We start from the raw sequence: 25,566 nt of genomic DNA, 5'->3' as shown, positions 1-25,566 counted from the left end.
CTTTGCTCTCCAGGGATGACATAATCATTTACTTCTTCATGGAAATGAAGGCTCTCAGGGCATTAACACTGTGGTAGGTAGAATAATGGCTTCCTAAAGATGTCCATACTCTTATTCTAACAACCTATGTTACCTTAGACAGCAAAAGGGACTTTGCAGATACAATTAAGAATATGGACCTTGAGATGAAGAGATTATTCTGGATTATCTAGATGGGCCCAATGTAATTACTACAGTCCTTAAAAGCAGAGAACCTTTCTAGCTGCAGACAGAGAGGTGTGGTGATAGAAGCACAGGAGATATTTGAGTCATGAGAAAGACTTGCCCTAATATTTCTGGCTTTGAAGATGGAGAAAGATGGCCACCAGCCAAGCAATGAGGCATTCTTTAGAAACTGAGAATGGCCTTCAGCAAACAGCCAGTAAGAAAACAAATATTTAATTCCTAAAAGCAAGAAACTGAATTCCATCCTAGAGCCTCCGGTGAGGAACACAGCTCTGCCAACACCTTGATTTCGGATTTGTGAAACTGGAGCAGAGGAATCAGATGAACCATCAGACTTCTAACCTACTGTGAGATCATAAATTTATATTGCTTCTGTCACTAAATTTGTTATGGCAGCAGCGGGACACAAACACCAATATACTCTTTGATATGTTTTGGTCTCATGCTTGACTGTTTTCAGATCATAAACATTGCAATGTTTTAGAGGCTGGTTTTTTAAATATAACTATAGAGTTTCAGCTCTCTTCCTTCTAAAGTTCTAACTAGTTTATTGAGTTACACTCAGAAGGGCTCAAGTGGAAGGTAACTTTAGTGTTTCTCTACATCCTCCATTAGACTTACTCTCTTAGCTCATTCTTTCTTATCCTTGATAAAATCCCCAGAGAATGCCAGAGCTTTCAGGAGCCTATTGGGTGTGAAAACATAATCTCATTTTTTAATATAATTACAAGTGCAGTTCAGCCCATAATTAAAACGTAAATTCCTTGTTCTTATCTGCTTTAGGTCTTTGTCCCTTCCTCAACTTACTCCAGCCTGCACAGTGGAGTTGTCACCGTCTTCATCTCTTCACTTTGCTCTTCTATTCATTTCTCTTAGCCATGGGCCTCCAATGTTGGAACAGGGTGAAGGAGGAGATATAAGCGGATGGGCAAGTTCTTACTGGACTTGTTTGACTATAATCAAGTGTTGGTGTCTTCTGGATATATCAGATGACAATCTGCTTCTTTAGTGAAATGCTTCTGTGGGTCTCTTGGAGACTGTCTTGCTGGGATATCCAGTTGCTGGTCCCTGGCACTAGTGATATTTCCTCTAACCAGCTAGATAAGATATGCCAGTGGAAAGGAAACACAAGCCTATTTCCTGACTGAGGCTTCCAGGGAAAGTTCTGCTGCCTAAGGTTGACTTTGTAGGCAAACTCTTGTATAACTTTAAGCTGTTTTAAAACCTAACAGATTAAAGGGGCGCCTGGGTGGCTCAGTCGGTTAAGCGTCAGACTTCAGCTCAGGTCATGATCTCGCCCTCTGTGAGCTCAGCCCGGCATCGGGCACTGTGCTGACAGCTCAGAGCCTGGAGCCTGTTTTAGATTCCGTGTCTCCCTCTCTTTCTGCCCCTCCCCCTTCACGTTCTGTCTCTGAAAAATGAATAAACCTTAAAAAAAATTAAAATCTAACGGATTAGAGAAATATTTGATACAATCACTCTTCCAAATACATGGAATTTGCTACTATTCACTTAAGAACTTTTCTTTTTCGGTATAAATGTCATACAGATTCAGGAGGTTTAAATTTTCAGTTCTTTATTCAGATTAATGATTTATTGAACCAGTGAACTGCTCGCAAAAATGAATAATTCATGTCTCATGCACATGTAGAATCTCATCAGATTGAGAAAACAAAAGGGATTTTTTTTCTTTCTTTTTGAAATTTATTTATTGTTTAATTTACATTCAAGTTAGTTAGCATATGGTGCAACACTGATTTCAGGAGTAGATTCCTTAATGCCCTGTACCAGTTTAGCCCATTCCCCATCTCACAACTCCTTCAGCATCCCTCTGTTTGTTCTCTGTATTTCAGAGTCTTCTATGTTTTGTCCCCCTCCCTGTTTTTATATTATTTTTGTTTCCCTTCCCTTATGTTCATCTGTCAAAAGGGATTTTCTGATTGAAAGGCTAAGATCAAAATTAATAACAAATAATGCTATATATCTTTTCTACATATGTAATACGAAGTTTCATACACAAGGGATTACTTAAACATTTGCTTAAACCAATTATTCTTTATTAAATGGTTAAAAGGCACAGAGATGGCAGGTATAAAATAAGACTAGAGGTTGTCTATTACCCAGGAATACCTAGTTCAAAGGCTATATATCTTGAAGCAAAATTTTGATTCTCACAGGAGCACCTCAGTATATGGACAAACTTTGATGTTAACAAAAATTACTGAAGCTAAGTCCTATATACTAGATTCAGCTTTCCCATACTATAAAATTGGAGCTTATTCTTCCAGGTAACAAAAATCTGTCTAAATTATACCTATTAATAATACGTTTTAAAATATCCAGCCAGACCTAAAAGAAATTGCTGATCCCAAAGATATGATTCCATGTGAGATACGGAATCTAAGATAAAATACATATATTCAAAATCAGGCACTTTCAGGTGAGATAGGATTGGCAAAGCAGCACAGAATACTTTGGTGGTAGCACATTTAAATCCTTTTTATTTTGTCCAAATTTCTGATCTGTCTTTTCTCCCTTTTCTTTAAATATCCTGTAGTGTAACCATCCTACTTGGTCTTTCTTTCCTACTCTTTCAACATTTCATGATTTTATCTTCCCCAACATCTCAAAATTCAATGTGCTATCTTATTCTATTTTCTCAGGAGTCTGTCAGTGGGTTATGGGCATTGAGGAGGGCACTTGTTGGGATGAGCACTGGGTGTTGCCTGTAAGCAATGAATCATGGGAATCTACTCTCAAAACCAAGAGCATGCTGTACACAGTGTATGTCAGCCAATTTGACAATTATATTAAAAACATTAAATTAAAAACATAAAAAAAGAGTGTCAAGGATCAGTTAGATTTATCTGATAAACTATATCATGCTAAAATATTAATGGTTGGTTAGAGCTTTATGTCACTTACCCATATGACGCATTTGTGTTTTTTGTTTTTTAGTTCTTCAAGTACCTTCTGTAAAGATTATGACTAAATAATAAGCATTTCAGTCACTTATGCAAGCTGGCAAGGGAGGTGTTTTGGGAATGGTGCCTTGGATAGATGGTAGAGTATATTTTTTTGTGAGGTATCAACTCGACTTGTAAGATCTTCAGTAATAAGCATTATAGTGTGAGGCCCTAAGATTATAGATTCTGGAGTCAGAACATCTAAGTTCAAGTTCTTACTCTGCTTGCTACTCACTTGTTGTGTGAAGGCAGAAGCTATTTCTCTTTATGCCTCTGTTAGGGTAATAAAGTACCTACCTCATAGAGTTCTTGTGAGGATAAATAAATGAATACATATTAAAGTGATCTGAATGGTACCTGCCACATCCTGAACACTCTCTGTATTTGCTATTATTGTTATTGTTATTATTATTATTAATTATTAAGTGAGGCAATACCATCTACAGTTCTTAAAACAGAGACAGGTACACAGTCAACACATAATATAAGCTACTGAGCTCCACTTTTGTATATATATTCACATACATGTTTGTATAGATAGCCATGGTTCCACCTGAAGGATATTTAATGAACAGTAAGATTTCCTAGTGGTTATAGTGATCTTTAAAACCATTTAGTATTTATTTATTCAAAACATTTACAGAATATTGCACATATGCCAGGCACTATGCCAGCTATGGGTATTCAAATATATTTTATATTAACAACAGGAAATGTGGTAAGGAGGAAAAGGGAGAGACAGAGAATAACGAACAATAGAAAAGAAAAGGTAAACTAATGAAGTGATAGAAGATCTTGAATAAAATCTCTGAACTAAACTGCCTAGAAAATAAATTAGAAAGCTCAGATGATCCAATAAATTCTGTTTAAAACATTACAAGCTGTAGATTATGTAAAGATAGGAAAGAACTAGGCATATTTATAAGAAGAGGCAGGTAATTGGCTGGGAGAGAGTATAGATGCCCAAATGATTAAAGAGACTATTTGCTTCAGGAATTCAGGAAAAAACATCAAGAGGGGACACTTTTTTTTTTTTTAATGCTGGAGAGGTAATTGAGATAAGACACAAAAAAGAGACACAAAACTCAGACTCAGCTTAAAAGATGTCAGCTAATTGCTGAGTGAGTATGTACTATTGAGCTAAGATGAAAGTTCAAGGAGAGGCAAGGAGAATGCAGTGGCCTTTGGGGAAGCTTAGTTTAGAAAAAACACATGGATTGAGAGTCAGGAGCTCTGTCTTCTAACCTGAGCTTAGCTAGATGGCTCTTGATTAGTCGTGTCTGCTCTCTGAAGCTTATTTTCCTCTAATGTAAAATCCACTTATTGAGCTCAGACACTTCTAAGTCTCCTTCCAACAGCAGAATTCTGCTGATTAGAGAAGTTCCACAAAACAGCAAGGCTTCATTTGAAGTTGATCAGTATGATTTATATTAAATAAATAAGTGCCAAAATAAATGTACTCATCAGCTAGTTTGAAGTTCCTGTAGGAAATGCGTATGGATCCTTGGTGAGTTCAATCACTTTGGTGAGTTCAAAATCACTCCTCCAGCTGTTTTTGAGAGTAAGGCTGGCAATCCTTCATAAACTCCATCTATCTTGACAGGATGCTGACCAACACTGCACTGACTGTGGTTGAGCTAGGAAAGTGGCCCAGAAAATGCAGAATATCATTTGAGAAGCCTGGCCGACATGCATGGAATCCTGTCCCACTTGGAAGGCATGTAACCTGCAATGCCTGCATTATCTCATCTACATTGGATAAAGCTGTAGTACTCACTATGACTTCTTTGTTTGAAAGTGAGGAAAAATGCCTAGATTTATGAAGGATGTTGCCCCAATTGATAAAGTTAGTCAGTGGTACAGTCATGGCTTATAAGTAATTACAAGTAGATATAATGCTTCGTGCCAGCAAAAATAAGATTCGATGGTAGGAAATAAAGATCTGAAAATAGTGACTCATACAGGTTTATTTCTCATTCATAAAAAATAAACCCAGGGGTAGGCTTTTCAGCAAAATATGGAGGGTTCACATTTTTACACACCCGGGCTCCTCTACCTTTTTATTCTGTTGAATGTGGCTTGCATTTTAAAACTCACCTCATAACCCAAGAAAGCTGCTGGAGCGTCAGTCTTTGTATTTGCATTCCAGGAAGCCTGAAGGAGGAAAGAAGGTGAGAGCACCTCTTTTTAAAGATACTTGCTAGCAATGAAATATAATTTCCACCTATATCTGATGGCCAGTATTTAACATAATAACTCTATCTAGCCAAAATGCGGACTGGAAATTTTAATCTTCTGGCTGAAAAGTAAAGTGACTGACAAAGAGGATTGGTGTTTTTATGACTAAGGTATAAATTCAGAATGATACTGGAAAATAACTAATATCCTGCTAGTCTTCCATTTTTCCAGATCTATTGTGGATCAGCTTGGGACTCTACTTCACCTTATATCCATGCAGGAATGCAGTGGACAAAGCCTCCACTGTCTAGAGTGTATATGGTTCCTGGAGTCAGGGAAGGGAGAACACATGACTTCCAATCATTTCCATCGGCCAAAGGAAGTCACATGGCTACATCTGATTTCAAGGGTGCAGGGAAATGCAATCTTATCTTGTGCTTTGGCAGAGAAAAGCCAGAATTTTTGTGGACAAGCTTAATTACTACCAGAGGAGCCTTTCTCAAAAAAGCAAAATGTTAAAGAAACATATAAATGAGTAGTCCAAAAATATGAGCTACAGCAAACACATGGGGAACTCCTCTGAAGACAAACTTTAGTGCTCTTCAGAATCACAATCTAATTGTTAGTGTAAAAATGCAGATTTCTTGACCCTAGCACAAGTGAGTTTGATTCTGTAGGTTTGTGATGAGGCCAGGAACACTTCGTTTAAACAAATGCTTAGGCATGTGACCGTGTTTGACTAAAAGTGCATAACAGGTATCAGAATGGCCAAAATAAAATAAATTTACTAAAAAGTACAGCCCAATTGAATAGTAACTCAAGGCATGCTTAATATTATGAGGATGGGATTGCTTTTCAGATTGGGAAATGATAAATTAATATTTTTCCGTTGTCCAAACATAGGAATAAAATTCCCATTCATTCTAGATTTGAGAAGATTGTTAAAAACAATAATTTTTTATTTCTGGTTTCTTTCTGCTTACCATACTACGAACTCTAAAAGATAAGTAGTAGTTATGAACAATAGCTTTCTGTTAGCAGACTCAGGTTTGAATATCAGATCCACCAGTATTTCTTTTTTTTTTTTTTAATTCTTTCAAGTTTTTATTTAAATTCTAATTAACATGTAGTGTAATATTAGTTTCAGTAGAATTTAGTAAGTCTTCACTTACATATAACACCCAGTAGTCATCACAACAAGTGCCCTCCTTAATACCCGTTACGCATTTAGCCCATCTCCCACCCACCTCCTTCCATCAACACTCAGTTTGCTCTCTGTAGCTAGGAATCTCTTATGGTTTGCCTCCCTGTCTCCTTTTTTTCCCCTTTCCCTACGTTCATTTGTTTTATTTCTTAAATTCCATAAATGAGTGAAATCCTGTGGTATTTGTCTTTCTCTGATTGATATATTTTGCTTAACAAAATACAATCTAGCATCATCCATGTTGTTGCAAATGGCAATATTTCATTCTTTTTGATCACCAAGTAGTATTTCATTGTATATATATATATATATATATATATATATATATATATATATATATATACACCACATCTTCTTTATCCATTCACCAGTCTACGGACATTTGGGCTCTTTCTATAATTTGGCTATTGTTGATAGCTTTGCTATAAACACTGGGTGCATGTGCCCCTTTGAGTCAGCATTTTTATATCCTTTGGATAAATACCTAGTAATGTAATTGCTGGGTTATAGGGTAGTTCTATTTTTAACTCTTTGAGGAACCTCCACACTGGTTTCCAAAGTGACTGCACCAGTTTGCATTCTCACCAACAGTGTAAGAGAATTCTCACCAACAGTGTAAGAGAATTTCTTGGCCTCTTTGCCAATAGCTGTTTTTTCCCGTGTTGCTAATTTTAGCCGTTTTGACAGATGTGAGGTGATATCTCATCATGGTTTTGATTTGTATTTCCCTGATGATGAGTGATGTTGAGCATCTTTTCATGTGTCTGTTTGCCTTCTGTATGTCTTCTTTGGGAAAATGTTTATTCATGTCTTCTGCCATTCATGCCTTCATGTCTTTTTTTAACTGGATTATTTGGTTTTGGGGTGTTGAGTTTAATAACCTCTTTATAGATTTTGGATACTAATCCTTTTTTAGATATGTCATTTGCAAATATCTTCTCCTTTTGTATAGGTTGCCTTTTGCTTTTTTTTTAAAATTATTTCCATGGATGCAAAAATTCTCAACAAAATACTAACGAATCGAATTCAACAGTATGCTAAAAAAATCATTCATCACGATCAAGTAGGATTTATTCTGGGCTGCAAAGGTGGTTCAATATTCACAAATAGATCAGCGTGATACACCACATTAATAAAAGAAAGGATAAGAATCACACAATTCTCTCAAGTGATGCAGAAAAAAAAACATTTGACAAAATACAGCATCCATTCTTGATAAAAACCCTAAACAAAGTAGAGACAGAGGGAACATACCTCAACATTATAAGGGCCATATATGAAAGACCCACAGCTAATATCACCCTCATTGGGGAAAAACTAAGAGCTTTTCCTCTACATTTAGGAACAAGACAGGGATGTCCACTCTCACCACTATTATTTTAACATAGCACTGGAAGTCCTAACCTCAGCAATCAGACAACAAAAAGAAATAAAAGGTATCCAAATCAGCAAGGAGGAAGTCAAACTTGCATTCTTCGCAGATGACAAGATACTCTTTATAGAAAATCCAAAAGACTCAACAAAAAATTGCTAGAACTGATACACGAATTCAGGAAAGTTGCAGGATACAAAGTCAACATAAAGAAATTTGTTGCATTTCTATACACCAATAATTAAGCAGCAAAGAGGTAAAAGATCTGCACTCTGCAAACGATAGAAAACTTATGAAAGAAATTGAAGAGGACACAAAGAAATGGAGAAACATTTCATGCTCATGGATTTGAACAAATATTGTTAAAATGTCTACACTCTTCAAAGCAATCTACACTTTTAATGCAATCCCCATCAAAATACCACCATCGTTTTTCACAGAGCTGGAACAAAAATCCTAAAATTTGTATGGAACCATAAAAGATCCCGAATAGCCGGAGCAGTCTTGACAAAGAAAAGCAAAAATGCACTTTTGGGATTTCATTGAGATATAAAATCCTGCACAGCAAAGGAAACAACCACCAGTTATTTCTAATGTGAATTTGGGAAAATTTATACCTTGTCTAAAGCTCAATTTCCTTAAGACATAGACAATATTGCCTTCCTTAAAGTTTTGTTATGAGAATTAAATGAAATACGTGCGCAATACTGAGTACAAGTGCTTGTTTAGTACAACTAAGCAAAAGGAAGAATTAGAAATTGAGGGGCGCCTGGGTGGCGCAGTCGGTTAAGCGTCCGACTTCAGCCAGGTCACGATCTCACGGTCCGTGAGTTCGAGCCCCGCGTCGGGCTCTGGGCTGATGGCTCAGAGCCTGGAGCCTGTTTCCGATTCTGTGTCTCCCTCTCTCTCTGCCCCTCGCCCATTCATGCTCTGTCTGTCTCTCTGTCCCAAAAATAAATAAACGTTGAAAAAAAAAATTTAAAAAAAAAAATAAAAAAAAGAAATTGAAAGCTTCTTCCAATGGCCATTGTCAACATATTCAATAATTTAAAGATTCTCTGAGTGCCAGTATAAAAGAAATTCATTTTATTTAATCCAATGTTGATAATTTAAATGAATTTCAGTGCTGCATGAAAAAACTTTATATTAATTTAAAATAACCAAATACATTTTTAGACTGAAGAGAAAGAAGATAGTCAGAACAGAGTATCACTAAAAGGCAGAAATTAATTTATTAAGTAAACACTTTCTCCCTGTAATTCTTCTTCTTCTGATAAGTGCTTGTAAAATCCACGGTAAGCACAAATGTATATCATATTAGTGAGTAAATCTACATTATGGAGTGAAGGGAAATAAAAGCTCTGAGTACTTTCTAAAGGTATAAAATAGAGTCAGGAGTCAGCACAAATAAATAAAAGCAGTTCTGTCTGGGCAAGTGATGAATTGAATCTGGAATTGTGTAACCAGAGTGAAAACTGAAAATACTGCTGTTGCATGTGTATCCATAGAGACTTCACGCTATTCACTAGCATCAAATCTACACCAAATGGCAAGAGCAAGCCATTAAGGCCTTGAAGCACAGCCAGTCTGACTGTATCAAAGCTTAATGGCTGCCTCTCAACTGTGCTCAGCTGGCCATCTTCTAACAATGGTTGATAACAAAAGCAAGACACCTCACCAGCTGCTGTCTGCTAATCTAAAATGGGACATCCAAGGGGCAGGCAGATGAAATTCTATAAAAAGTCACTGAAGGAAAAACTTCAATAATGCCGCATAGATCGTTGACTGTGGGAAGACAGTCACAGCTGACAAAAGAGCCAACTGTAGATGTGCGCAGTGTTTTGACAGTAATTAGAGATGAAGAGCTCACTTCCAGAAGAAGCGAAATGCAACCAGTGAGGCCTAATAGGAAGCAGAGGTGGGTTTACACAGATGCAAATGAAGCTTGCAGCAATGCCTTCCCAGGCACCAGAAAAGGAGTTAACACTGGGGTTTATATTGTCATTTGTTTTTGCAAAATTTTCTGAAGGACAGTAATTAACAGCAGGTGGTTGAGGTCACTCTTATTTTCCACCCCACCATAGTCATTATCATACTTCTTGTGTGGAGGGTGCTGGAGCCATCATGGACATTTTTGAGATCCAACTAGAGGGAAGTTGAATTGGGCATTCGTTTAGTTTGGGTTCAGTGGGATATATTTAACACTTCTGTTTGTATTTAAGTTCTTGCTAGCCATCCCGATGCAGGAAAACCAGGAATACTCCTCTTGCCTAGTGGGTAGACTCACTTAGCATCTTAACACAAAGATGTTTGCATTATAAACATGCCCTGTGCTCAGGGTCTGCAAGAATATAGCCAGTGATGACAGAATAGGTTAGTCTATGGGAAATTCTTCCTGGTTGTTCGGTAAAATCTCAAGTGAAGATTGACTTCTTAAAAATTCCTTGTCAAACAGAAGTTCTCTGGTGTTGGGGATATATTTTATAATGCAGGTATAAGATTATAAAAGCACCACTCATTTGTGTGGGAATTGCAAGAAATAAAATGTATCAGAATTTCTGCATTTGTAGAACGTAAGTTTGTAGCAATGCAACACTCAGCAAATGTCTGTGAGATCTCTTTTAAATTAAAAAAAAAATTGGATCAACTATATTAGGGGAAAAAAATCTTTATAGTCTCCCTGTAGGAAATATTACAAAGCATATCATAGAAAGAGGCAAAGAATTTGCAGTTATAACATGTAGGAAAATAAGTTTCATAAATGTGTTTGGGACAATTAATAAAAATGGTTTATCATATTTTGTGATTTTTTTGTTCCAAATACTCAACTTGTGCCTAATTTTGTATTTTGTAAGTTAAAGAGGGCTCCCTTCAAAATTTAGTAACTGTTGCTGTTAGGATTTTCAATCTGTTAAAATTTCAGTTTCCCCTATTTGTCTGTTAAAAGCCTGGTCTCCACATGATAAAACAAGGAATGCTAGTTTTCTTAAAGGAATATTTATATATGTATAAAAACTATGTATTATGTTATCATGATCTATCTTTGAAATGTTGTCAAAGTACAAGATATGTATTCAAAGTGCACAGACCACAAGGATATATATAGCATAAGGAGCTTTCCCAAGTTCACAAACTGAACCAGCCCACAGAAGAATCCCGATTCATTCTGTCATGGTACACTGAAGTCTCTCCATGCCCCGTTTATCCATTTTCATGACTTCTAATGCTGGAAATTAGTTTTGCCTCTTTCTGAACTTTATATAAATGGAATCATAAAGTATGCACTAATTTGTATCTAGCTCCCATATCACTGTGTGAAGTTATGGTTTGTTTATCCTCGTGGCTGTATAATGTTCCATTGTGTGAAGAGATCATAATTTATGCGATCTACTCTTGATGGGAATTTGGGTAGTCTTTGCTCTGGGGTTACTACAGGGAGCACTGTTATAAACACTCTCACACAGTTATGTAAATACATATGTAAATACAGTAGCTAAAAGATGATATATTTAAAAACTCAAGGACACAAATAGCCAAGAGAAATGGAGGACTTAGAAACAGAACACAGAATTCTTAGCATGGAGTATTATCTCCTATATGGATGGTCAGGGAGACTTCAGGATTAGATGGCATTTGGAGTCGCCCTGTTTATACCTATGGTCTTGGCATACTTATTATTAGCACTCCATTTACTATAAGGTCATTTAGGATAAGAAGAAATACATGAATATCTAAAATTACTACTAAAATGCCAAAGGCAAACAGATTTGTTCTTAGCTAAGAGAGTAAACAAGAAACATTTTGGATTTTGGAACTGAAAGCTAAGGACTATCAGTAATTTTTATTAGATTTTTAAATCCATCTAGTCTGCTGTTTCATCTTGGGAATGGTATGCACATTCTGGGGTGAGAGACACACAGTTAACAAATAAGGAAGAAAGCGATGAAGCAGTGCCCAGACAAAAGATGAACAGATGTGGACATTCACATGGATAAAAGGACTTGAGTGAGGAGGAAGGAGTGAGAAAATAAAGATTTGGAGCCTGGAATTGTTCACTGGTGATGGAAGAGATGAGTCATGAAGACATAGAAAACAGAGATATGAAAACAAACTAAATAGTAAATGACAGAATCAACTCTTGCTCCATTCTTGGGATTTTGATTGTCTATAGGACAGTAAATATAAGAAAATTAATTCAGTTAAATCCCGTGAAACAATAGTCTTTAATAAATAGAGTAGCTGTGGTACTCAAGGAGTTAAAATGACAAAAGCTTAAGGGTTTCCTATCTTAACAACACATATCCATGGTTTATAGTCCCATATAATATTTAATTTGGGGCCAATAAACTTTAAAATAATCTTTAAAAATATTTATAGCTACTTGCATAATGAGTTCCAGCTCTTGCTTTTTATTGTGATGGTTAATACTGCATACTGAGAAAGTACTTGCAGAATTAAATGTTGCTATCAAAAGAAAACAAATTCTATGTTGTGTTAACAGCCAAGAGATACATATTGTGTACCTACTATGTGTTGGGGTTGTTCTAAGTAGGCAGTACTTATTTTATGACGATGAGGATGAAGAAGGAGAAGGAGAAGAAAAAGGAGGAGAAGGAGAAGGAAGAGGAGGAGGAGAAGGAGGAGGAGGAGGAGAAGGAGGAGGAGGAGGAGGAGGAGGAGGAGGAGGAGGAGAAGGAGGAGGAGGAGGAGAAGGAGGAGGAGGAGGAGGAGGAGGAGGAGAAGGAGGAGGAGGAGGATAAGAAGGAGGAGGAGGAGAAGAAGGAGGAGGAGGAGGAGGAGGAGGAGGAGAAGAGGAATCTGAGAAAAAAGTTTAAATAATGCCCATATTTACACAGTGGAAGTAGAAGAAGCTTTGATTCAAAACTACACATCTGAAACCCAGAGCCTAGACATTCAGCTGCTAATTATGGAGCTCTGTGAACTAAGCTGCAGCAAGTGGGGACTCAGGTAGTCCCCACAACAGTCAGGTGGTTATAGAAGACAAGGTAGGACACTTATTGGAAAGAGTGTAGGCATGGGATCCAAACTGAATCCACTTCTTCCACTTACTAGTTACATGAGCTTGGACTTTTAACTTCTTGGGGACCTGTTCCTTCTCCAGTAAAATGGAATAATAGGGTTTTCATGAGAATTAAATTGTATAGTTCATGTAAAGTGGCTACTGCAGTAGACTCTTGGATCCCATGGTATTCCCCCTCACTCTTCTTAGGCAAAGAAACAACCTCAAGATGTCATCTGTTCTAAATTCTTGCCTCAAGATGGATGAAAACTATGCACCCCAGCCCAGGGATTTGTCTACACTCTTAAGCATTCTCTAGGAACAGAGCTAGTATTTTATCATCTGACAGTCCAGAGAGTCTTCCTCAAGACTAATCAGATTTCCTGATTAGGTTTAAGCCCATTTTCTAATACTGATTATCACCTTACATAGAGGAAAACTGGCAATGGTTCTCTCATAAAGGTTTTTCTTCTATACCGATTTTCAACTAATGGAAATTATTTTCATTCAATAAATATCTAAAATACTTTATTTTCTCCTACACATATTTTTCATAAGCTACATTGGTTTGTATTTTCTACTTTGAATCCTTAAATAATAACCTGTTGCAGTTTCTTCTAGGTTCAGGTCAAGTGCCATCTCTAATTTGTAGGTTCCCAAGATCCTCCAACCAAACAAATCTTATGCACTCTTCTGTGGGCAGGTGACACATCAGAAAATTTGTTTATCGATAGCTTCCCCCACAGGATTTTGAGCAACTTGAGGACAAAGACGGTGTGGTATTCATGGACTTTGTTGATTGTTTACGACCAGAGTCTAGTGTTGAATTTGGCCCATGGTAATGGCACCAATTTGTTGAATTAACTTTGTTACATTGATAAATGACCATATTATAATTTAAAAAAATACAATTTAAGTTTATACTCTAGATTATATGTACCCCATAAATCCTCTTGGCTCCAATATTAAAGGTTAATGTTAAAATTTCCCTTTGGTTGATACTATGTAGACAGTCATAATGGTATGTATTATTTAAGGTACAGTGAGCTACAGTAACAAGGAATCCAATAATAATTTAATGGCTCAATGAATAGAGAATTTTATTCTCTCCCTTGTTACAATCTACATTAGGTGTTCCTTGTCTTTTCATACTGACAGTCAGGAACCCAAGCTGACATAGACTGTAGCATCTTCAACCTTTTATTTTCCAAGGTTGCTCTCTTCGTCACCATTTTAGCCTAAAGAGGAAAGCATGGAGGAATATACTTTTATGCAATTTTTTATGAGACTGACTAGAAGTGTGGAAGTGAAATTCATCACTTCTGTCCACATTTCACTGGTGAGATTTTAGCCAAATGTCCATGTCTACCTGCAAGGGAGGCTGGGAAATGTAGTCCATAACTTTGTAGCTCTATTCTAGCCACAACTCTATTACTTCAAGTTATGGGTTAAACTGTGTGGCTCCGAAGCTTGTATGTTAAAGTTCTAACCCTCAGTATCTCAGAATATGACTATATTTGGAAATAAGGTCTTTAGGGAGGTTATTAAGTTAAAATGAGGCCATCTGGGTGGGTTGCGACTGATGTCCTTATAAGAAGAGAAAATTGGGACACAGGCACAAATAGATGAAAGACTATATAAAGACATACATATAAATAGCACCTTACAAGCCAAAGGAGAGTCTTCAAAAGGAACCAGTTCTGCTGATACCTTGGTTTTAGGCTTCTAGGCTCTAGAATTTTGAGACAATAAATTTCTGCTATTTGAGCCATCCAACCTGTGGTACTTTGTATGGTACTAGCATAGAGATACACTAAGGAAGAAGGACAGATCTGAGGAGACAACCATCAATGTCTGTTGCATACTGTGAATTACAAATTAATTACTGTCTTCATTTGGACTGCTAAAACAAATTACCCTAGACTGGGTAATTTAAACATCAAACATTTATTTCTTATAGTTCTAGAGGCTGGAAGTCTGAGATGAGGATGCCAGAATGGTGAGGTTCTGGTTAGGTTCTCTTCTGTGTATTACATAGCTGACTTTTTGTATTCTCACATGACAGGAAGAGAGCTAGGTACCTCTCTGGCCTCTTCTTATCGGCACTAATCCCATTCATGAGGGCTCCATTCTTATGACTTAATTACCTCCCACAGGCATCACTTTCCAAATACCATCATATTGACATTAGGGTTTCAACATATGAACTTGGCATGCAGGAGGGATACAAACATTCATTCTATAACAATTAATGTATCATCCATAAATTTAGTTAGGAATTATAAACAAATTGTGTAAATAAAGTTCTTTAGAAACAGAGACCCTCCTGATTGGTACCCCCTGCCCATCAATAGTCAGTGATCATTTTAAAACATAAATTAGGGGCGCCTGGGTGGCGCAGTCGGTTAAGCGTCCGACTTCAGCCAGGTCACGATCTCGCGGTCCGTGAGTTCGAGCCCCGCATCGGGCTCTGGGCTGATGGCTCAGAGCCTGGAGCCTGTTTCCGATTCTGTGTCTCCCTCTCTCTCTGCCCCTGCCCCGTTCATGGTCTGTCTCTCTCTATCCCAAAAAATAAATAAATGTTGGAAAAAAAAAAAACAAAAAAACCCCCAAAAACATAAATTAGATTATTTTACTCTTATATTTGAAACCTTAGAATGATTTCTCATTTCTTCCTGCACAAAACTAAATGAGCTTCTTGTGCCTCACAAGAAACAACATGATGCCCTGTACCAACTCCAACCTTAGCTTTTGTGACACTTCCCCTCATTCATTTTGCTCCAGACATATTGGTTTTCCAAACATGTTCCCACCTGAGGGCTTTCTATTTCCTTTCTAGGAATATTCTTTCTCAGGAGAGCCATATAACTCCATTTATTACTTTGGGTGTCTGCTTATACGTTATTTTATTAGAGGGGTGCCTGGGTGGCTCAGTCAGTTAAGGGTGTGACTCTTGTTTTCGGCTTGGGTCATGAAGTTGCAGTTTCATGAATTTGAGCCCTGCACTGGGCTCTGTGCTGGCAGCATGGAGTCTGCTTGAGATTCTCTCTCTCCCTATATCTCTCCCCTCCCCGACTCCTGCTGTCTCTGTCTCTCTCAAAATACATAAATAAACTTAAAAATTTTTTTAAAAAGCTACTTTATTAGAGACCTTCCCTGACTATCCTATTAAAATAGCAACCAACCCCATGTCTGCAGCATACTTGTCACCCTTTCCCTGCTTTCTTCTTCCCCACAGCATTTGTTTTCACCTATTAGCACATCACATATTTATTTTTGCAGTCTGTCCTGCTTTTTTAGGATACACCAAGATTTCATAGAGCTTTGTTTGTTCACCACCATATTCCCGACATCTAGAACAGCTCAGAAAGACCTCTATTGATTGGACAACTCAAGCAGATATTTTCAAATATCTATACAAGGATTTTTTTTCCTGTCACAGAACAACCTGAATTATGAGCCAAAAGATAAAAAATATTAAGTAGACAAAGAAGAGAAGCCAAAGGAATGTGGAGATGATTATGGGAGGAACTTACTCTTAGTATTTCCAAATATAGATCTTCCTTGATTTATGATAGGATTACATCCCAGTAGATGGATTATAATTTGAAAATATCATAAGCCCACTGTACTTAATATATGTAACCTACTGAACACTATAACTTAGCCCTGCCTACCTTAAATATGCTCCACTTACATTAGCCCACAGTTAGGCACCATCATCTAATGCAAAGCCTATTTTATAATGAAGTATTGAATATCTTATGTAAGTTATCAAATATTGTACAGACAATGAAAAACACAATAGGTATATGGGTACAGAATGGTTGTAAGTGCATGGTCAGTTACCCTCATGACTATGTGTCTGACTGGGAACTGTGGCTCACTGCTGCTGCCCTGATTCACCAGATTATTGAATCGCATATTCCTAGCCAGGGAAAAGATCAAAATTCAGAATTTGTAAAATGAAAACACTAATGCAAAAAGATATATGCACTCCTGTGTTTACTGCAGCATTATTTACAACAGCCAAGATATGGAAGCACCCTAAGTGTCCATTGACAGATGAATGGATAAAGATGTGGTATATACGGAATATTACTCAGCCATAAAAAAGATGGGATCCAGCTATTTGTGACAACATGGATGGATCTAGAAGGTATTATGCTAAGGGAGATAAGTCAAACTGAAAAGACGAATACCATCTGATTTCACACATATGTAGCATCTAAAAACACAAAACAAACAAAAAGCAGAATCAGACCTATAAATACAGAGAACAAACTGATGGCTGCCAGAGGAAAGGGAGTGGGGAGTGGCAAAATGGGTGAAGGAGAGTGGAAGATACAGTCTTCCATTTATGGGATAAACAAGTCATGGAAATAAAAGATGCAGCATAAGGAATAGAGTCAATGATATTGTAATAGTGTTATAGGGTGACAGATGGTGGCTACACTTGTGAACACAGCATAACATACAGATGTTGAATCACTATGCTGTACACTTCAAAGTAATGTAACTTTGGGAGTCAACTATACTCAGTTAAAACAATTTTTTTCAATAAGAAAAAACTTAAAACTCATAGTACAAGTTTCTACTAAGTTTGCATAGTTTTGGCAACATCATAAAGTTGAAAAATCGTATGTCAAATCACTGTAAGTCAGGGTTGATCTGTAATCAAAGTAGGTTTTCCAATCCTTTTGTCTGCACTGTAAGTCAAATGAAAGGCATCAAAGGTGAGGACCGTTTACTCAATTTAGTTTATATATAGGATGTGCTCAATATATGTTTGTAGAATAAATAAATAGTACCAGATCTCTGTGAATTTCTTTTTCTTTAGTCTGCAAGAGTCTTTCTTTCCTGGTCTTTCTGTTTCCCTGACTTCATTTTAAGATTGTCTTTATTTCAAGTTAATTTTTTCTATTTTTTGGGCTCATCTCTTTTGATTGTCTTCATTTGTTTCAGATGATATATTCTCATGAGTTAGACTGCTTTTCCCTTGTGTGATAGCTTCCAAATCTATAAACCCAGCCTGATCCTTCTCTTTCTAAACTGCAGACTCACATATTCAACTGTTGGGTATTTACATATGGGAGTTCTCCAGTCACTCAACTTGATCCATTAATACGACTTTAAAAGTTGTTGCCCTTCTCAATTCCCTATTGTGGACTTGGGTACCACCACGGTCCTAGTAACTTTGGCTCTAAACCTTGGAAACCTCCTTACTTTGGTGTTTGTTACATTTAATTTAGGAAATATTTTACATCCTGGCCTATTTAGGATTAAGGATTTGTAACCCTAGTATAATTTTTTCTTTTTTATTTCTTAAAATCTATAGTGAAGGAGGAGCCCCCTCTCAAAATGTCTGCAAGAAGCTGAGAACATATTTAAACATATCAGGTAAATTATGTACTGATCTATCCTGGTAGTTTATTCTAGTGGCACCAAGGACTACTGCTAATTCCTTTGAGAAATGAAGTCCTTGAAATGATCACATCTCAATAATTGAAAGTATGTTACGTACCATTCTATTTGGAATCCTGGCAAATACTGAAAATTGTCCTCATATCTCCAGCCTGACTTAGAAATTCAGCCAATGTAAGTGTAAAAACAACTTTATATCAGTTTTGTTAGGAAACTTCTAGCCAATTCATTAAGCCACTCCTCAAATTCTTGGCCATAGCTCCCCTCTTCTCATTCCTGTTCTGATTCCACTGTATCCTCTGAATGCCTCCCTCCTCACCCTTGCATTCCTCATATAAACTCTTCTTGACTTTGGAATATTACTCTTTTAAGTCACGCTGTATGTGATTTCTTATTATTTATAACTAACAATACATGAATTTGAGCTATAAAGTATCTTTGTACCATCCCTACTCGCATTTTGCTAACATCATATAATAATTTTTCAGACTTTCCTTCTTTTCTAATGACTTGGACATTTTAATATAAGTATCTGTTTCTTGAACATTTGAGTTAATACACTCATAAAACTGTATAAGCCCATGCCTTTTTAATATATTCCAATGCTACATTGTTTCAGTTAATTAAATCTTTTGTAGTTAATTGAGCATAATGGCCAATTTTTCCCAGTGTTTGTTTTTTAATATGTACCTTGGAAATCATCAATTTTCCTGAGTGTCTATATCAGACACATATTCTGTGGCCCCTTAGATACTTTCTCCCTCTCCTGCTGCCCAGACCTTTAGCATTCAACAAAGAGTCCACAGTCAGATGTCCCAACAAGACAGAATGTCCACTGAGTGAAGAAATATTTTATTCTAGATATACAGAATATCATTGGATTTTTCATTTTTTTTGTTTTAGTTTGAGTCATTATTAATTTGAAAATTTATCCACTCATTTATTGTGGCTTCTATATATTTTACCCTGCCATTTTATATTTATAATTTTATGCCATCTTTTATATGCAATTTACTTCTTCCTAACCTCTTCCTCTCTCTCTGTCCTTTGCCTTCTCCTTTTCTTACCTGCCTTCTGCTAAATGAAACACATTTTATGGCTCCTTTTTTAACTTTGAGCAGCTTGGAAGTTCTAAATGCTTTTTAGATTATTTTCATTATGTATTTTAGGTTCTTAAGATACAAATACAAACTATATGTTTCAGTGAATATGAAGAAGTAGTATCTCTTTTCCCTCCTCTTAAACAGAAATGCTGTTAATATGCCTTTATTTCACTTTTTCTTCTATCTCCCATGTATTGTTTTTTTAATTACTAGACTTTATTTTTCAGAACAGTTTTAGGTTAACAGAAGAAGTGGTTCTTATGTATCCTACATCCTACTCATAGTCTCCATCTACTATTTTTAAATCATTTACAGTTACATTTATTTATTATATGTAATGCCTTTACTATTTTAAAAATTATTTTGGTAATGAACTACACTGAAATTTATGGCCAAATTGTTAGTAACCACTTAGGCTTAATGGTATAGTCAATTGATTTCTATGTTTATTTACTTTTATATATACCATGTCTTCTTTCTGGGTTAATTTTAAGCAAATGAAAATATCTTGAGTAATTTTTTTTTCCTGAAACTCATCTTGAGTAATTTATTTCCTGAATGATCTACTGTAACTTTTAATGTCCAAAAAAATCTTTATGGTTCTCAAATATTGCAAACGAATTGGTTGGTTATAGATTCCTAATTATAAATCTTTTTTCCTTTAGCACACTGAGGCCATTACTGCTACATTTTTCTAGCATTTAGTGTGAAGATTGAGACGTTCCATACCTATTTCAGTCTCAATTATATGCTTTGGTTTTATTCCTGTGGGAACTTTAAAAATTAATTCTTTATTCTTGGGATTTAAAAATTTCATCAAGATATGTCCTAACATGCCTGTGTGTCCTTATTCCTGATCAGTACATCAAAGAATTTTTCATGTGAACACTTGGATCTTTCTTCAGGAAATTTTTCTTCTATTAGTTATTTCTATCTATTTTATTCTTTTCTCTATTTTTTTAGACAGTTATTGAATCTTCTGGAATTGTCCACCATAGCTCTCAAGTTATCTATCTTTACTATTTTCTCTGTCTTTGCCTTCTCTATGCTCTGGGACATTTCCTTATTAATTTGGCCTTCAGCTCTACTCGTTTTGTTGTTTGGCCCATATGTATATGTAAATATGTGTGCTTACTTGTTTTTGTAATCACATTTTTATCTTACAGAATTAAAAAAAATTTTTTTGATGGTATCTCTTTCCCTAGCAGCTTATACTTGATTCATGACTTTAATCAACTCTTCAATCTTTCTGAGAATTAAAATGTTTACATTTCATGCAGGTCAGCTCTTCTTTTGATTCTCTTTTATGAAAATGCACAGAAAATTTTTTGCTCTTATAGATTTAAAAATGAAAGACTACATTGATTCACATATGTAGCTAGTATAGGTTTTCTTAAAAGTTGTATATGTCTGATTGCTTATAAGAAGCCCATCCCACCCCAAATAGTGGGAAATTTTATTAGACTCTGAAGTTAAACAGGCAAGATTATGCTGTGTGATATGTTTATGGGGGGAAAGCTGGCAAATGAGGCAGGGACCCCTTTCAAATCCCAAATGAGAGAAGTGGGAAACTTGAGTATATTTCAGTTCTGTGCTTAGCCAATTATCCCCTCCCACCCTTATTTCATATCTGTGTGGGTTTAAAGTCACCGAGGCTCTGCATTTTTTTGTTTGTTTGTTTTCAGCATCAAAACCATGTTGAACTTTCACTATCCCTTCTTAACACCTATCTAGGGATAGAAGATTCTCCATTTTGTTTTGAAAGCTTTTGTCATTAGCCTTATATTCTGGAGGCGATCACTTAAGCCAGCTCCCTATACAGAAATGATCAGGGTGTTTCATAATTCTTTAAGTTAATCATGACTTTAGTCAATCTATGGTGAGTTTCTATTCCTACGCCATTTATTGTGACTTGAATCCTGCAACCTTCTCTTCTGCCTGTTTCGGGTTTCTCAGTTTTGATTCTTTATCAATCAGATCCTAAAACTTTTTCTAGCCTGCTGATTCAGACTTACTTTTTTAGCATAGTCTACTGTTTTCATATAATCTACTATTATAGATTTTTAAAAACATGTCTCTTCTTTTAAGAAATGCTGGAACAGGGGCGCCTGGGTGGCGCAGTCGGTTAAGCGTCCGACTTCAGCCAGGTCACGATCTCACGGTCCGTGAGTTCGAGCCCCGCATCAAGCTCTGGGCTGATGGCTCTGAGCCTGGAGCCTGCTTCCGATTCTGTGTCTCCCTCTCTCTCTGCCCCTCCCCCATTCATGCTCTGTCTCTCTCTGTCCCAAAAATAAATAAAAAACGTTGAAAAAAAAATTTAAAAAAAAGAAATGCTGGAACATAAAGAAAGTATATGTATGTATTTGCCCATTATCTTGAACCAGAAAACTTACATTTTTTTGTACTCAGTTGTAACTAATAATCCCATACTCCACCACACCCATATAACAAAGACAGTTATGAACGTTTCTGAGTTTTTTATTTGTAGTATCTTTGTTTTTAATTAACTAATATGGCTACAAACTTAGTCAAAACCTGTATTATCTCATGCATAATGATTTTAGTAGTTTCCTAACCGTTTTACTTATGCTTAGTCACTCCCAATTCTAGGTGATTCAGCATAATAACCAGGGGCACAGTATGACTTTTGTGAGCCATCGGCACTTTTGCCCTGTTCTCTACTAAAATATTTTTTAAGTTATATTTTCTGCCTATAGTGTTATAAAGATGAATATAATCCAAACTGTTTTCATTATAGACTCATTATATATATGATTTCCTTCTGATTTAAAGTAAATTAAAATTAAAAAAATTTTATAGGCTCTTGAAAGAACTATGGGCTCTAGCCACTGCCTACTGTCTAACACATAAGATGGTCCTGATAATTCTCTATCTTAATCTTCACAAAAAATTATTTTTTTCCTGTTGGAGTGTGTGTATGTGTGTGTGTAAAAATTGTTGACTCTGTAGTACATATAAGCTAAAGCTGAAATTCCTTTAATAGTCTTCCCAACTAATGTGTAAAACCCTTCATAATTCTTTCTAAATTATTTTTCTAGACATTCCTCCCATAGCTTTAACCCAAGTCCTCTACCCTGGTTAACTTCCTGACCCTTGGACAAGATTGGAACTTTGTCACCTTTGTTCTTCTGCCCTGTTGCTCCTTGGATCTACTCCCCCCACCCCTCTCCCAATTCTGCCTTTATTTACCAATCTTATTGATTCCATGCAATATGGAGTGTGGTTAAGAGCATGGACTCTGGAGTCAGTGTCTGAGTTCACAATTATTAGTTCTATGTCTTCTACAAGTTATATGACCTTGATGTGCCCCCGTCTTCTCAACAAGGAAGAAATAATTGTTCCTATTGGAAGGAATTAGACACTAGTTCCAATTAGAAGGAATGACACTAGTAAGACTATAACGCTTTGAGCACATATCATGTGCCACTTACTTGTCTAAGAATTTTACACATAACATGTGTAAAGAGCTTAAAACAGTGCCTGGCACAAAGAATGTATTCAAGAATTCTATTATTTTCCGATAATATTACTCAAGAGGGCAAATACCACTATTAAAAAAACCACCTTTCTGGACAACATCAGCCACAGGGATTGCTTTATCCTCTGACTCCTTTAGCATATTTTGTGCACATTCTTCATAGTTATCATATGCTACTTAAAAATGGGATATCGCTTCATAAATCACCTTTATATCCCTGTACAATTTGCTACAGAATCTTTCAGATTGTAGAAGTCCATTACACATTTGTGGATTGATTGCTTCATTGATTATACTATTTCTTCATGTCCAGCAGTCAAAAGTCCACTCAACTGACACATACTGGCAGAAAGCAGGGAGGTCAGCAGCAAGGTAAGCAGCAGCACACTCTTAACAAAGAACCACTTTGCAAGTTTCCATTCATCCTGCTCTGATGTTAGCAACACTTCAGCCTCTCTATTTGTGTCGAACCAAACTGGGATTGTGCATTTCTTCACCTGTGGCTAGTGGAAAACTGTTTTCCTATCATCTTGGGAGTGCTAAGTCTACCCAAGAAGGGATGTCAGGTGATTGATTTAATGATGCAATTCGCCTCTCAAATGGTATGATTTATCACCAAAATAAGTCACTTAACCAGGAGCCACAGCAGTTGAAATACCACTGTTAGTAATCTCTATCACTAGAGATTTATTATTTCGAGTTACTCCCTTTGGGGTAATTACAAACTCTCAGACTAATTTTTCTGAAAGCATTAGTGATTTATTCTCTGCTGGACACTTAGAGTAGAGCACTAAGAGCCAGGGTAGGGGGAAGTGAGGGGGAGAAGGGACTGTAAAAAAAGAGGAAAGGGCTTCATAAAAGGGAAGTGAGCAGAACAAAAGACAAGCTTTGTCTACTTCACCACAGTTCTCCTCAGAAGTCACATGCCTTTTTGGAGTAGAATGCAATCTAGCAGTTTTTAAATGCAGACAACAAGCCAGAACTTCCAGGCCAAAATTACTGAATATGACCCCAAACTTCTCACTTTCTATGAAAAGAAAAAAGTATGTGACTCTGGCTAACATAGATTGTAAAGGTCAAGAATATTCATATGTCTTACTCTGAATTTCTTTCACTCCTAACTATAACATTTTGGCTAAATTTATCATATTTTCAGAAGATACAGATAAACAAATGATTATTGTTGACTCTACTTTATAAAATGTTCACAGGCATTTCTAAAGCAATAGACTATATATTTGGTAATGCTATTTACCTCTGTTATCTCAGTAGCCACAGATCCTGGCTCTGCTCTGCTATGTTTAAGTGCCTTCCCAGGGCAGCCTGACCACCAGAGGGCTTGTAGGATTGGGTACAGTGGAAGGAGACAAACTCAGCAACAGCCACCACTGAGAGGTGTCATGTGAAAGAGACATACTATACTGAAAGGATATAAGGCATGAGATGCCTGGATAGAACTGTAGTCCCATGCTCTGTACCTTTACACAAATCTCATAATTACTTGGATCCTTGACTGTTTGGTCCTTAAAATGGGAAGATAATAAATTAGTGTCCTATGAGCTTTAAATGAAATCATATTCGTGCAGCCCCCAGAGCCATGTCTAGGGTGGGGTTCTTATGTTTAGTGGTGGTGGTGGTGTTAGTAGCTCCTTATAAAACTCTGCTAGGCCCCATGGGATGGCAAAATGTGAATAAGTCCCACTGCTCAAAGAGCTTCTAGACTATCAGGGGATACCAGAAGAGGATGTGAATGAGTATACTACAAATCAGTGTGTGATAATCAGCATAAGAGAAACATACAGAGAGACACTGTTTCCAACTGTAATGATTGGAAATGGTTCCACAGAATTATTCGTAATTGATCCAGAACTCAGCAGATTGCCCATTGTCTCATAGACTTTAGTTTTTCTAGACTGAATCAAGAGGTGATTGTAGCTTCCAGGGATGTTGAGGGCCATGTCATTAAAATGGTACTTCCAAGAATCTCCAGATGCGTCCAAATCTTTTCTATGTGTGATAACAAATAGTCCTGGTGAACCACAGGCACTGGTTCTCCACTGTGGCACCATGGCACATTGGTGGGCAACATTCACTTTCTGGAGTCTCATAACTAACCTGTTAATAAAGCAGTTGAAGTAAAATGAATGATTAGTTTTTCCGTGTGCATTAGAACAGATTCAAGGCTTCCAACTGGGAGCAGGTAATGTTTTGCAGTATTACCAGGTTTCTTCTTATCACTCTTATTACCCCTATAACAGCCCTTGGCATGTAGGCAGAGAGTTCACTCACTGCCCACGTGCACTGCCGTGTGGAGGATGGCTACAGCAAGATCACAGAAGTCACTGCTTAGTGTTGAGTTCCCAAAGGGAAAGTTTTAAGCTTATATCAGAAACAGTAGGCTTGAAAGCCAGATCCTGGTGGCCCAAGAAACATGGGAAGAATGTGTATCTTGCTCTGAGAAGTGTGGCCTGGGGAGAGTGGACATTTCTGAGTAGTAGAGAAGCAATGGTGGAATGAAGTGTCCAGAAGTCCAGAAGACAGGACTAGCAGCTGCACCACGGAGTACTGGGCACCA

The 25,566-nt window shown here is 36.8% G+C and overlaps 1 long non-coding RNA gene across 2 annotated transcripts in view; it reads right to left on the bottom strand.

The window, feature by feature from the left end:
- Positions 1-1,609: 1,609 nt before the first annotated feature.
- The window catches only part of LOC123386670, a 107,202-nt gene continuing 83,245 nt past the window's right edge, over positions 1,610-25,566 (bottom strand). The window contains exons 3-4 of one of the 2 annotated variants that reach the window (XR_006600929.1): positions 5,289-5,345; positions 1,610-4,828 (exon numbers count right to left, since the gene is read on the bottom strand). This is a non-coding gene — a long non-coding RNA (uncharacterized LOC123386670). Of the gene's footprint in view, positions 4,829-5,288; positions 5,346-24,798; positions 25,107-25,566 lie in introns of those variants that run through there. The other variant, XR_006600930.1, reaches the window with a different exon arrangement.

The sequence above is a fragment of the Felis catus genome, chromosome B4 (genome assembly GCF_018350175.1).
Source record: "Felis catus isolate Fca126 chromosome B4, F.catus_Fca126_mat1.0, whole genome shotgun sequence".
Lineage (NCBI taxonomy): Eukaryota > Metazoa > Chordata > Mammalia > Carnivora > Felidae > Felis > Felis catus.
Note: the sequence above shows the minus strand (reverse complement) of the source record. Positions and strands in the feature narration are given on the sequence as shown.